At 45.1% G+C, this 13,589-nt stretch overlaps 1 protein-coding gene across 2 annotated transcripts in view; it reads left to right on the forward strand.

The window, feature by feature from the left end:
- ESYT2 (extended synaptotagmin 2) overlaps positions 1 to 13,589 on the forward strand; it is a 152,717-nt gene that overhangs the window by 90,452 nt on the left and 48,676 nt on the right. The gene's annotated exons all lie outside the window — the stretch shown is intronic.

Below are 13,589 nucleotides of genomic sequence, written 5' to 3' on the forward strand. Positions count from 1 at the left end.
AAAAATTAAGAAAAACTAAGTAATCCTCATCTGTCTGTAGATAATCTGCAAAAATGAGGTACCATGACGAAACCCAACTCTGCTATATCCAGTGTATGGCACTACGTTCAAAGAGCGCAGTTCCATACACTGGAGCTGCAGCAACTGCCGGGTGTAGCGCTATGCTCTACGAAACCCGGCTGCTGGGAATTGAGGTGACGTCAGTAAGGTTATCTCAGTTAACAGTGCCCGGTTTTCACAAGGGCAGCGCCTCTGTGAACAGAGATAACCTAACTGTAAGATCACCTGAGTTCATAGCAGTTGGTTATCTTGCTGAACAGTGCTAGTGCCGGATTGATGAACGATCGCGAGTCAGGCACTACAGATATCGCAAAACTCTGTGGCTGTGAACTAGGGTAACCTTAAAAGCCCGGAAACCTTAAGAGAAACTTTAAGGTTACTGGAGTTTCCAGCTGCTGGAACACCTGGAGGCTGTGAACTAAAGCTTCCTTGGTTGTGTATTTTACTGTATTTGTTAATAAATAAATGTTAAAAACGATGTAGTGTCCCCCCTATTTTAATAATCAGTTGAGGGAAAGCAGACAGCTGGGGATTGGCGTTATTATTCTGGGAAGGGGCCAATATCCTTAAAGGTTCCAGCTATTGATATCAGCTCATTTTACAAGGTTAGTAATGAGGGTGTCTTATAAATGCTTCTCTCCATTACTGACCCCTGAGCTTTATGTCAGCTGACATTAAATCGCTGACATCAATGTCAAAACTATTGCCCCATTTGCCACTGGACCAGGGCAAGTGTGAAGAGCAGGGCAAAGCACCAGAATTGATGCATATAATAAATGCTCCTTTTCACGGGCAGCTGCGGACTGCTATTTTTAGGCTAGGCCAATATCCATGGCCCCTTCCCATTCTGATAATATCATCCCTCAACTGTCTGCTTTAGCTTGTCTGGTTATCAAAAGAAAAGAAGACCCCATGCCGAGTATTTTTTAAAATAAATATTGTAAAAAAAAAAAACGGCTTGGGAACCCCTCTATTTTTGATAACCAGCCAAGAGAAAGTTTAGGACTGCAGCCCACAACTGTCAGCTCTACCTGTGCTGGTTATCATGAATAGAGGAGACCCGTCATATTTTTAGTTATTTTAATTTTTTTTTTTTACACAGTGCGCCGCCGTCCAATCATAGCCATGCCAATACTTGACATGGCTGTGATGGGGCCAGAAATGCCCACACAGGAAAAGCTTGATGATTGGCTGCTCTGCAGCCTTTTAACAAGCTTTGTTTGGGCTGCCGAACCCGAACAGTTAACCAGACTTCCGGGAGAAGTCAGTGTTCGGGGTTGGTGCATAAGCACTAGGTGTCCAACATGGACCCCCAACATTACCATTCAGGTTCGCCCATCTATAGTCATTGCCTTTTATTATCTACAATGTGGAGGCTGATTGACACATATGGGAACACTGACATAACATTGCCTAAATGCTCAGGTTTATGAAGAATTATCACTAAGGCTTTGAAAACGAACAGCACGGCAATATTTCGACATCCATGTTTTAACTTTACGTCAGTGGTTTTTTTCTGGGGACCAAGTGTCTGAGGGGAAAAAAAAGAAAGTCTCTCATCAGAGTCGGTGATCAAACTCACCCATTCAAATGAATGTCTTTGGAAAAAAAAAAAATAGCGCTCGGATGCCATCTGTGTTTCCTCCAAGTGCTTATGATTATTTAATAGGTAGGAGAAGCTTGGAAAGTGTATTCATTTATTTTTTGCATATGAGAAAAACTGATAAAACCCTGATGGTAAAAACTGATACAGGAACCAAAAATAGATGTAAATCTGATCCAGCGCACTCATGAAAAATTTAAGTGTCCCCCACCCATATCTGGAAAGCAAAATGTACATCTGAATGAGGCCTAAGAAGATACATTTGCTCTAAATCCTTGATGAAACAACTTTTTTGGACTGAGAACCACGTTGTCTAATCCAAGGGACCACAATTCAGTCTGAAAGGGTTATTTCCATCTGAGAGATTCCTGGCATTTCAAAAATATAGGTCCTAAATATCTGATGTGTGCTGGCTTCACTTACAAGTGTTGTGAGGATCGAGGGAATAACGGTTCCCTTCTCTTTGCACTGTGACTTGCCGCGCTCTCCATTGTAGCTTCACTACTGCTATAGCCGCACTCATCGTGGCCATCTCTACGCCCTACATGCTCCTTCTAGAACGCCATTTTGCCATTAATATAATACCTACGTGTTTCCTGATCCAGCACTACGTTACATTCCTCTCTGACATGGAAAATCCATATGACCAGCTGCCACCAGAGAAAGTTTGCAGTGCTGGAGAACTATGTAATTAATATATGTGGCAAGCTGCAGAAAGATCAAAATTGGAAATGGAAAGTAGTACATTAATGGTAACGGTGTAGCGTGCTCACAATGCTGCATGTTCTTACAATTCTAAATTATATTGATTAAGTAGCTGTTGTAGAGCACAGACACAGTTGGGAACCTTTCTCGTAGTTGACATTCGATGCTCTTGTAACATAAAGCGCACATATTGGTTGAGGAACATCCTCTAAGCCCAAGGTCCGGGTTGGTACAAGGGCCACGCGTGTTGGTGTGGCAGGTGGGTATTGCACTCTGGAAACAGACAGTAGTTACTGGAGGCAAACAGAGCCTTAAAGTGACTCTGGAAGCTGCAAGCAGACCGGTAACTTCCTGGAAGCTGCAGGCAGACACGTAGAGGGAACCAGTCTTAAAGGGGTTCTAGAAGCGACAAGTGGACAGGAAACATAGAGGAGATAAAGTCTTAAAGGGGTCCTGGAGACCACTGGCAGGAAGCAGGGTTACTGGAAACCTCAGACAAGTAGCATAGGGACTGGAAATCACAGGCAAATAGGAGACTGCCTAGAGCCTGTGGACTGGAACTGTGCACAGACAAACTAAGAGCTACTAGCAAACCTTAATACAATATCAACATACAGGTGTGAGTCTTGAGAGGCCAAGGAAATTCAACACATAGGAGCACGTGGGGCTGCTTGCAAAGCATTTTTTAAATAGAATGGGGCAGGTGCGCAAGAGCGCTAGGTTTCATTTAACACTCAATGACCGATATATCCATTATGAAGCTTGTGTAGGGTGTGTGGAGCGGGCTCAGGAGCCGGCATCTGACAGGCAACATCTCGCCTGCAGCTAGTTCCAATGGCTGCCTTTAACCCCTTCATGACATGTCATGTCTGGCTGCCTTTAACCCCTTCATGACATGTCATGTCTGGCTGCCTTTAACCCCTTCATGACATGAGATATATATATATATATAATATATATATAGCACATGTCGTGTCTCCCCCTTTGATGCAGGATTCAGAGCTGATATCCCATCTTTATTCGGACTCCCATGACAGCACTACGAGAGAGAGAGGATCCGCCCTTCAGGAACAGGAAACCTACAGATACAAAAGGGCGGCACCTCTCCCCATGCATCAGTTGGTTTCCTGTTCCTGGAGGGACTGGATCCTACAAGAAGATTGCTAGCAGATTCCAGGCCGGCCGGACCGATTCGGGTAGCGAGGGGGTCTCCTACCTCGGCCGGTGCGGGGTACCTGAAGCAGACACGGTGGCTCTGGCAGGGCTGCACGGCAGTGTCTGATCAGCGTGGAGCGGTCGCCAGGGGGTGTCCTGTCTCCGGAAGCCGCGCGTGGTATGTATAAAGGTCCTCCTCCCTTGGGGGGGTCGGCGGCATTGTGGGGGCGCCCTCGGAGTCTCCCGGCATGGTCTCGGCGTCCCACGCTGTTCACAGCGCTGACAGGAAGCGCTGTGGACTAGGGGTGACGTCGGGGGGCGGAGCCGGCGGTGTCTTCCGGGTCGCGGAGCTTCTGCGCATGCACAAATGATGTTCAGCGGGTTAGAACAGAAAAAGCGCAGAGTCTTTCCTTTAAATGAGAAAATACAGGAACTTATCAACAGGGAGTGGAGAAAACCAGAGAGAAAAGGCGCAGAAACGTCGGTACCCTTTTGATGACCCAGCAGTGGGTAGCTGGGAGAAGGCCCCAAAGCTGGATGCAGCAATTGCCAAGGTAGCAAAGCGATCCTCTCTCCCGTTTGAGGATATGGGGACACTTAAAGACCCCCTGGATAGGAAAGTGGATACCTTCCTAAAGGGAACCTGGGAAATGGCAGCCGGCTCCTTAAGACCTGCGGTGGCGTCAACCTGCACGGCAAGGTCAATGATGGTCTGGCTGGACCAGTTGGAGACCCAATTAAAACAGGGGGCCTCTAGAGATTCCATACTCTCAGCGTTACCAATAATCCAGGAGGGGGCGGCTTTTTTATCGGACGCCTCAATTGACTCCGTAAAGTTGGCAGCTAGAGCAGCAGGACTTTCTAATGCTGCAAGGAGAGCCCTATGGCTGAAATGCTGGCCGGGGGATATGCAGGCGAAAGCAAAGCTCTGCGCTATCCCTTGTAAAGGCGAGTATCTATTTGGGCCTACCCTGGATGAGCTCCTGGAGAAGGCAGGGGATGATAAGAAAAAGTTTCCCAATCTTTTCACTCCATATCGCCGTCCCTTCAACAAAAGAAGGTTCAATCGGGGAGGAAGGCGCACCTTCTCACCGGGTAGGGATCGTTCCAGATGGGATGACAAGCGAAAAAGAGGCACAGGTCTCATGTTTCGCCGTAACCCGACGGAAAACAAAAAACAAGACCAATGACTGGCAATCCCGGTGGGAGGGAGACTGTCGCATTTCTCGGCAGAGTGGTCAAAAATCACAAACGGTGTTTGGATAAAAGACACTGTTTCCCATGGTCTCAGACTTGAGTTTGTCCATACCCCACGGGACAAATTCCAGTTAACACCCTGGCGTTCATCTCCCACTGAACAATTTGCCTTAGAAGAGGAAGTGAGGACTCTTTGCTCCAAAAATGTTTTGATTGAAGTGCCGTATTCTCAGGCAGGGAAGGGGTTCTACTCTCCCCTTTTCCTAATTCAAAAACCGGATATGTCTAATAGGACCATTATAAACCTTAAGGGTCTCAATAAGTTTTTGGTAAAACATACCTTCAAAATGGAGTCCATCAATTCGACAATAAAAATGCTTTTCAACAATTGTTTTATGGTAGTAGTGGATTTGAAAGATGCCTACTATCATGTACCCATTCACGCTGATTTCCAACGATACCTAAGGGTAGCAGTACTAATGGGGGGTAGGATTCAACATTTTCAGTTCAGGGCACTTCCCTTCGGGATAACTTCTGCTCCTAGAGTGTTCACTAAAATAATCGCTGAAGTCATGGCACATTTAAGAGAATCAAATGTCCTTATAATTCCCTACTTGGATGATTTCCTCATTGTAGGGAACTCAGTAGATCACTGTCTGTCACAATGGGAGGTTACTAAAGCCAAGCTAGAACACCTGGGTTGGATCATAAACTTCGAAAAATCTAAGTTACAGCCCCTAAATATTCAAAAGTTCCTGGGTCTAATGTTGGATTCAGTGACACAACAGTGTCTCCTCCCTATAGAAAAAATAGATCTAATTCAAATGTATGCGTTAAAAACAATCAATACACCTTCCATGACACTTAGGCAAGCAATGTCTCTACTTGGGTCACTCACATCTTGCATTCCAGCAGTTAAGTGGGCTCAGTTCCACACCAGATCCCTACAGAGAGAAGTCTTGTTCCATGACAGAGCCTTGGGAGGCGCGTTAAATGGGAAAATAACGTTAGGGCCAACCACGCTAGATTCCCTTAGGTGGTGGTCAGATAAAAAGAATTTATCAGCGGGGGTTCCCTGGATAGTAAATGTGTCCCGGGTGATAACCACAGATGCCAGCTCTTCAGGGTGGGGAGCCTACATGGGGGACATGGTGGTCCAGGGACAATGGGAAACCTTCACAACATTCTCATCCAACCAAAGGGAGTTGTTGGCGGTTGAATTGGCTGTTAAAAAATTCCTCATATATCTGCAGGGCCAGCACGTCAGAATTCTGTCGGACAACAGAGTTGCAGTCGCTTACATAAACCGGCAAGGGGGAACTCGTTCCGAGACATTGATGCAAATCACGGATCGATTGTTCCAGGTGGCAGAGCACAATTTTCTATCTTTGACGGCTCTCCACATCAAAGGAAAGGAAAATGTGGCAGCAGATTTCCTCAGCCGAAACGTGTTAAGACAAGGAGAGTGGTCTCTCAACAAAGACATTTTCAATCTGATCGTCTGCAGATGGGGTCAACCAGTGGTAGACCTGTTCGCCACCAGAAACAACAGAAAAGTAAAACTTTTTTGCTCGCTAAATCCCAGGGAGAATCCCTTGGCGGTGGACGCGTTTCTGATAAAATGGGATTTTCCACTGGCCTATGCTTTCCCACCACTGAACCTGATACCTCTAGTGGTGAGGAAAATCAGGGAAGATCGAGCGAAAGTCATCCTTATCGCCCCCTTTTGGCCCAGAAGAACCTGGTTTGCCTGGCTCAAGACAATGTCTGTATCGGTTCCCTGGGTACTACCAGAGATCCCGAACCTGCTTTCTCAGGGACCGATCTCCCATCCACAAGTGGCAGCGCTCCATTTAACGGCGTGGAGTTTGAACGGTCACTATTAGTGGGGAAAGGCTTCTCTCCAAATTTAGTCGAGACACTCCTAAAGAGTAGAAAGCAAATAACTACAAAAATCTACTCTAGAACTTGGAGGAAGTTCTTGTCTTGTTCAAGATTTGACATCCGAGACTGGGTACCAATACAACAAATTTTAGAGTTCCTACAGAGGGGTCTCGAGTTAAAACTCTCAACTAGTACCCTTAGAGTACAGGTCTCAGCTCTGGGTGCCCTGTTTTCATGCAATATAGCTAACAATTATTGGATAGCGAGGTTTATGAAGGCAGTTAGTAGATCTAGACCGGTATATAAGGATAGAACAGTTCCATGGGATTTAAATTTAGTTCTGTCCTCTCTAACAAAACCCCCCTTTGAACCTCTGCAAGAGGCCTCGATCAAAATGTTGACGCTTAAGACAGCCTTCCTGATTGCCATAACCTCAGCTCACAGGATAGGGGATATCCAGGCACTTTCTAGAGCTCCTCCATACACAGAAATCTTATCAGACAGAGTAGTCCTTAGACCAGACCCGGCATATCTGCCGAAGGTAGCGACACGTTTCCATAGATCACAGGAGATAGTTTTGCCATCCTTTATTCCTAATCCCTCTAATCCTAAAGAGCAGGAGCTTCATACGTTAGACGTTAGGAGATCTCTCCTTCAGTATATCTCAGCCACTGATAATTGGAAGAAAGATGGAGCACTGTTTCTTTCCTTCCAAGGTCCAAGGAAAGGATTTAGAGTGTCAAAATATTCACTAGCCAAATGGATTAGGGAAACTATCTCTCTAGCTTATACAGCAGGTGGGGGGCCAGCTCCGCAGAACCTAAAGGCACATTCCACCCGGGCCATGGCGTCATCCTGGGCAGAGAGATCTGGAGTGTCAGTGGAGCAAATATGTAAGGCGGCCACTTGGTCATCTCCTTCCACTTTCTTTAAACACTATCGGTTGGATTTGGGGTCCTCCTCTGATCTCTCCTTTGGGTTAAGGGTGCTACAGACTATAGTCCCTCCCTAAGGTAGCTTACATCTCTGTAAATCTCTCGTAGTGCTGTCATGGGAGTCCGAATAAAGCATTAAGCTACTTACTGGTAGCGGCATTTTTCGGAGGCCCATGACAGCACCCTTAGTTCCCTCCCTATTCACGTGGGGGTAGCACTTCCTATAGTGTATATAATGATAGATTTCACGAGTGGTATCTAGTTCGATACAATGGATTGTTTTGTATATAAACTGTATATAATGTATATTTGTGTACCACTAACCGCGGTAGTCCTCTCAAGCTCTGAAATACAACTGATGCATGGGGAGAGGTGCCGCCCTTTTGTATCTGTAGGTTTCCTGTTCCTGAAGGGCGGATCCTCTCTCTCTCGTAGTGCTGTCATGGGCCTCCGAAAAATGCCGCTACCAGTAAGTAGCTTAATGCTTTTCCGACACATGACAACTTATTTCAACGTCCTTCTCTGACAGCGACGTTTAACATGCACATGCCTTCCCTGTCACGTGATGGCGAGGCGCTGATGGGTTGGCATGACAACCCGTAATCTACAGGGGACCCTTGTGGTTGTCATAACTGATATGTTATGAGCGCCGCCCTGTGGCCAGCCTTCATATTAGACAAGCAATTGTGCTACACAGACTATTGAAAGCAGTAAAAAGTGTGGGGAAAAAAATGTTTTTAAAAATATAAACGTTCAAATCACCCCTGTTTGCCCCATTCAAAATAAAACAAAAAAAAAATCAAAATACACATATTTGGTATCGCCGCGTTCAGATTTGCCTTATCTATCAAGATTAGTGATGATGAGCGAATATACTCGTTACTCGAGATTTCCCGAGCACGCTCGGGGGTCCTCTGAGTATTGTTTTAGTGCTCAGAGATTTAGTTTTCTTTGCCGCAGCTGAATGATTTACATCTGTTAGCCAGCATAAGTACATGTGGGGGTTGCCTGGTTGGTAGGGAGTATGGTAAAATCAATGGTGTCGTTAAAAAGTGAAACTCGTCCCGCAAAAAACAAGCCCTCACTTGGCCATATTGATGGAAAAATAAGAAAGTTATGGCTCTGGGAAGAAGGGGAGGAAAAAAAAAAAAGAAAATGGCCTGGGGGGTGAAGAAGTTAAACCTCTGCAGCGAAAAAAAGCTACACATGATCCTGTCCGGGCGTCCATTCCTACCTCCTAAGGACCCCTGTTCCTGCTATGTTGCTACTCCTGTGAAGGCCATCCACTGTCTGGGCTTCATAAGAGGCAGTAATTAGGACTATATACTGAAAATATTTAGGTATTACAGTATAAGTACAAGCAATCTATCAAGGTTCAAGTCCCATGTGGGGACTTAAAAATAAATAAATAAAATAACTTGTATATGTGTGTGTGTGTGTGTGTGTGTGTGTGTGTATATATATATATATATATATATATATATATATATATATATATATATATATATATATATATATATATATATATATATATATGTGTGTGTGTGTACAGTACAGACCAAAAGTTTGGACAACCCTCATTTAAAGGGAATCTGTCATCCCCAAAATCGTGGGTGAGGTAAGCCCACCGTCATCAGGGGCTTATCTACAGCATTCTGTAATGCATTCTGTAATGCTGTAGATAAGCCCCTGATGTATCCTAAAAGATGAGAAAAAGAGGTTATATTATACTCACCCAGGGGGGGCCCCGCTGCTGTTCGGCGCCTCCCATCTTCATCAGATGACGTCCTCTTCTTGTCTTCACGCTGCGGCTCCGGCGCACTGTGTCTGTCTGTTGAGGGCAGAGCAAAGTACTGCAGTGCGCAGGCGCTGGGCATCTCTGACCTTTCCCGGTGCCTGCGCACTATATTGAACCCTTTTCTTTCCCCACTCTTGATAGTAGGAGACCTGTCAATGACTGAACCGCTAACTGGACTCCTCAGCGTAGAACAAGCAGGGACTTCAATACATAAGATCTAAGTAGTGCTGATTTTTCTTCCGCAGGCCTGTATATTTGTCTGCTCGGCTCCTGCTGTATACAGGTTGGCGTGTTCCCTTTAGTAGGGCGCCTCGTTCCCCATGTCTGCCCTGTGTCCCGTTATACCTAATAGACTTTGCAGATGTTGGTGACGCGGGATTTTCAGTAGATTCCACAGATGGATTCTGCATTTTTCTATACCGCCTGTAGACAAGTTCTGCATTTTCTCACGTATATTCCGGTCTCTTTTATTAGTGTATATATGGAATGTAATCCTGCTTGTGTGGAGCAGGATCAGTCGGAGCCGGTGCAGTATAATGGAGGGAAGGAGCGCGTTACTCTAAGGACACTGGAATTCTCTGGCTCCATCACTAAGGCGGATTTTTGTCCCTCTCACATTTTCCAGGCCAGGAGAATTGGCAGAAGATCGCCTTGTTGTCCCCGGAGTGTTTGTAGGACTTCTTCTCTCCCCTTATAAGGCCGTGTTGTCTAAATTAATAATAATGTACATTCTTATCAAGTGCGCCTGAGCCGGCCCTGTGACTGCTGGGCTGGAAATGTTTGTAGCACAGGCTAAGATTCACTTGGCAACGCGCTGCCTGACCTTCTGGAGTCGGAGAGAAGGTTGTAGTCATCTGCCATAGATTAAATGCTTAATTTCTCGGGAAGAGATGTCTTTGTATGGAGAGGAGTGTGAGCTTCTACCAAAGGGAAGGACGTCCTGCTAATCGCTCCAATAGTATGGCCAGGAGCTATACTGTGTCTTAGGCTAAGTTTACCCGAGAGCTTAAAAGCAATCGTCCCATTTTCATCCATTTAGTGATCAAAAATGCAATCCTTATGGACAGTTGATCCGTATTTTTTTTGCGCACCCATAGACTTTAATTGTGCACGCTGCAATTTTACAAAATACATTTTTGCACAGACTCTGTCAATGATAAACCAACGCCCATCTGAGCAGCCCAAGTGAATAACATTGGTCCTAGTGCTCTCCGTGTCATGTCACTTTTCTTTCATGGGCAAAACTTGGACCAAAAACATGGTGGTGTGATCCAGCCGACTGCTATCCTGCACGCTGCATCAGTCCTGTAGGCTATGAATGGGCTGACAACACACAGGCTTTCCTGCGGCCATGCACTGAGGAGGAACCGGGAACGTGTGACCCTTCTGATCGTGGTAGATGACCATCTTGGGGAAAATCCATGTAATTAGAGAGCCTTGAGGTTACAGTCAGATGACTGCATAATGAGACGACGCTGCCAATCAGATGATGATCCACAAAAGTTAGCATCCCTGTTGGTTTTATATTACGGGGACAAGATTTGCAAAATATGCCTGATTTACACATCTGTAGGTGTGCGGTCCAAGTACGGTCACGATACACGTACTGGCCACGGGTCTCCTGACTCAAACTCAACCGCTTCATGGGCATATATGAGGTTGTCAAGTTTGGGTTAGAAGAGCTGCGGCCGGTCGGTGCATCCTGGTCAATATTCTGACCTCGACACCCGTGTGTGACTGTAGCCCGAAGATGCGTTAATACCAGCTGTCCGTGGCCATTAAACGTCCACTGATCGGCTACATAAGGCCAATCGATGGGTGTTTTCTGCCCTGTTTTGAAAGGTCTGACAAACACTACGTACGCAATAAAAATCCGATCGTTCTGTATGCACGGATTATCATGTCAGCAGCAAATCACCTGTTTTATACAGGATTATTTTTTTGTGTGCAGAATTAAAAATCTTTGCACTCGACTAGTGAGCGTTTCGCTGGATCTTCAGGGGATTTCCAGTCTGTTTAAACAGCTTGATAGTCGGCAATGAGCGTTTTTACAACACTTGTTTGCCGATCTTCTAAATGTTGCTTGCCTTATATTATCACCCTCATATGAAAGTGAGCGCAGAGTAAAGGGGGCTGGATAGAGGGGGTGCTCATATCTATCCAATCATATCACTGCTTTAGTTTTCTAACAGTCAGTATAAAGCTGGAGCGGGAGGCTGGCGGCTGTAGGTAACGGCTTCACGGTTTGCACAAGGTAATACGCACAAGGACAGGAAGAGGGTCATAAAAGAATGGGTGCCAGGAAGGCCTGTTGTAAACGTGTCTTCAGAGCGTGTCTACACGGATGTGATGAATGATGCCGCACTCTTCAGCCGCCGGTACATATCTGTGGCTATTACACCATCGCACGCCGGTCCTGTGAGTGACACGAGTTGTAGTCATATCTCTTCTACCGCTGACCGCAGATCTCTCATGACTTGATGGTTTCTAGGCAGTGTGCCTGCTTGTCCACAAACAGCTTTATGTAGGAAATCATGTACAGAAATAACCCACCATACAGCACGTAACCCTCTGGTTAATGGCAATGACACTGATGCATTTTTCATCGCTTTCTTTTTTGTTCTTCTTTTATGGTTTGTAAAATGAGATTAACATTGCTGGAGTGTTGGAGAACACCATGAGAAGGAATCATTTTCATTGTGACGTAATACATCACCCGGTCAAAAAGGGCCAGTTTTTTATTTTATTTTATTCCCGCTACTCCTCTGAATATTCAGGTTTTTTTTCTGTGTAAATCCACCAGAGATATAGGCCCTTGTATAAACAATGTAGTGTTACTTTTTTAAGTTGTTTCCTACAACTTTTTCGTAGAACTCTGCATGTCCTGAAAAGTAACCACTCTGGGACATCTTTCCTAGAAAAGTAACCACTCTGGGACATCTTTCCTAGAAAAGTAACCACTCTGGGACATCTTTCCTAGAAAAGTAACCACTCTGGGACATCTTTCCTAGAAATCTGCATGTCCTGAAAAGTAACCACTCTGGGACATCTATCCTAGAACTCTGCATGTCCTGAAAAGTAACCACTCTGGGACATCTATCCTACAACTCTGCATGTCCTGAAAAATAACCACTCTGGGACATCTATCCTACAACTCTGCATGTCCTGAAAAATAACCACTCTGGGACATCTATCCTACAGCTCTGCATGTCCTGAAAAGTAACCACTCTGGGACATCTATCCTACAGCTCTGCATGTCCTGAAAAATAACCACTCTGGGACATCTATCCTACAACTCTGCATGTCCTGAAAAATAACCACTCTGGGACATCTATCCTACAACTCTGCATGTCCTGAAAAGTAACCACTCTGGGACATCTATCCTACAACTCTGCATGTCCTGAAAAATAACCACTCTGGGACATCTTTCCTAGAACTCTGCATGTCCTGAAAAGTAACCACTCTGGGACATCTATCCTAAAACTCTGCATGTCCTGAAAAGTAACCACTCTGGGACATCTATCCTACAACTCTGCATTTCCTGAAAAATAACCACTCTGGGACATCTATCCTACAACTCTGCATTTCCTGAAAAGTAACACCTCTGGTACATCTTTCCTACAGCTCTGCAATGTGCCTTCCTGTTGTTTCTCCTAAAATGAATGAATAAATTGAAGACTGGGTGGTACCATCCCCTTTGTCAAGTGGGTGCCCCCCCACACAGTCTGACGTTGACAGTACTGATTGTACAATAGGTTGCAGTTACATATGATGATACAGACATTGGTGGCACTGACAGCTGGCAGTACGGAGGGTTGATGTATCTGTAATCTATTGTTGGACTACAGCTCCGTGTGCTCTGCCTGAAGCCTCAGGCTGCCAAAGTCTAAATTAATGTATGAGACCATTTTTTCAAAACTGACAGTATCTTTCCAGACCTTCTGAAATTTGGCCGTTGACACAGTGGTTTGGCATTTCCTCCTATTAGTCAGCAGTGCAGGGGAATAAAAAATCATAACGGTAAAAATGTGGCTTTTTATATGTGTATTTATAAAGTCATAGTAATCCTTTTTTTTTCTTCCCCAAGTTTACGAATGCTGTTATCAAAACTAAAACACAAGCATTTGTCATTTAGAGGAAATTGTAAAAGAAAAAGAAAAAATGGAGCTTGCCATCGGTATATTATTGTCATTGCCATGGCCGGCTTCCAAGTCATCATTTGGGGGATCAATACAAAATGTTTAACAGCCCC

This window comes from Ranitomeya imitator, chromosome 6, assembly GCF_032444005.1.
Source record: "Ranitomeya imitator isolate aRanImi1 chromosome 6, aRanImi1.pri, whole genome shotgun sequence".
Lineage (NCBI taxonomy): Eukaryota > Metazoa > Chordata > Amphibia > Anura > Dendrobatidae > Ranitomeya > Ranitomeya imitator.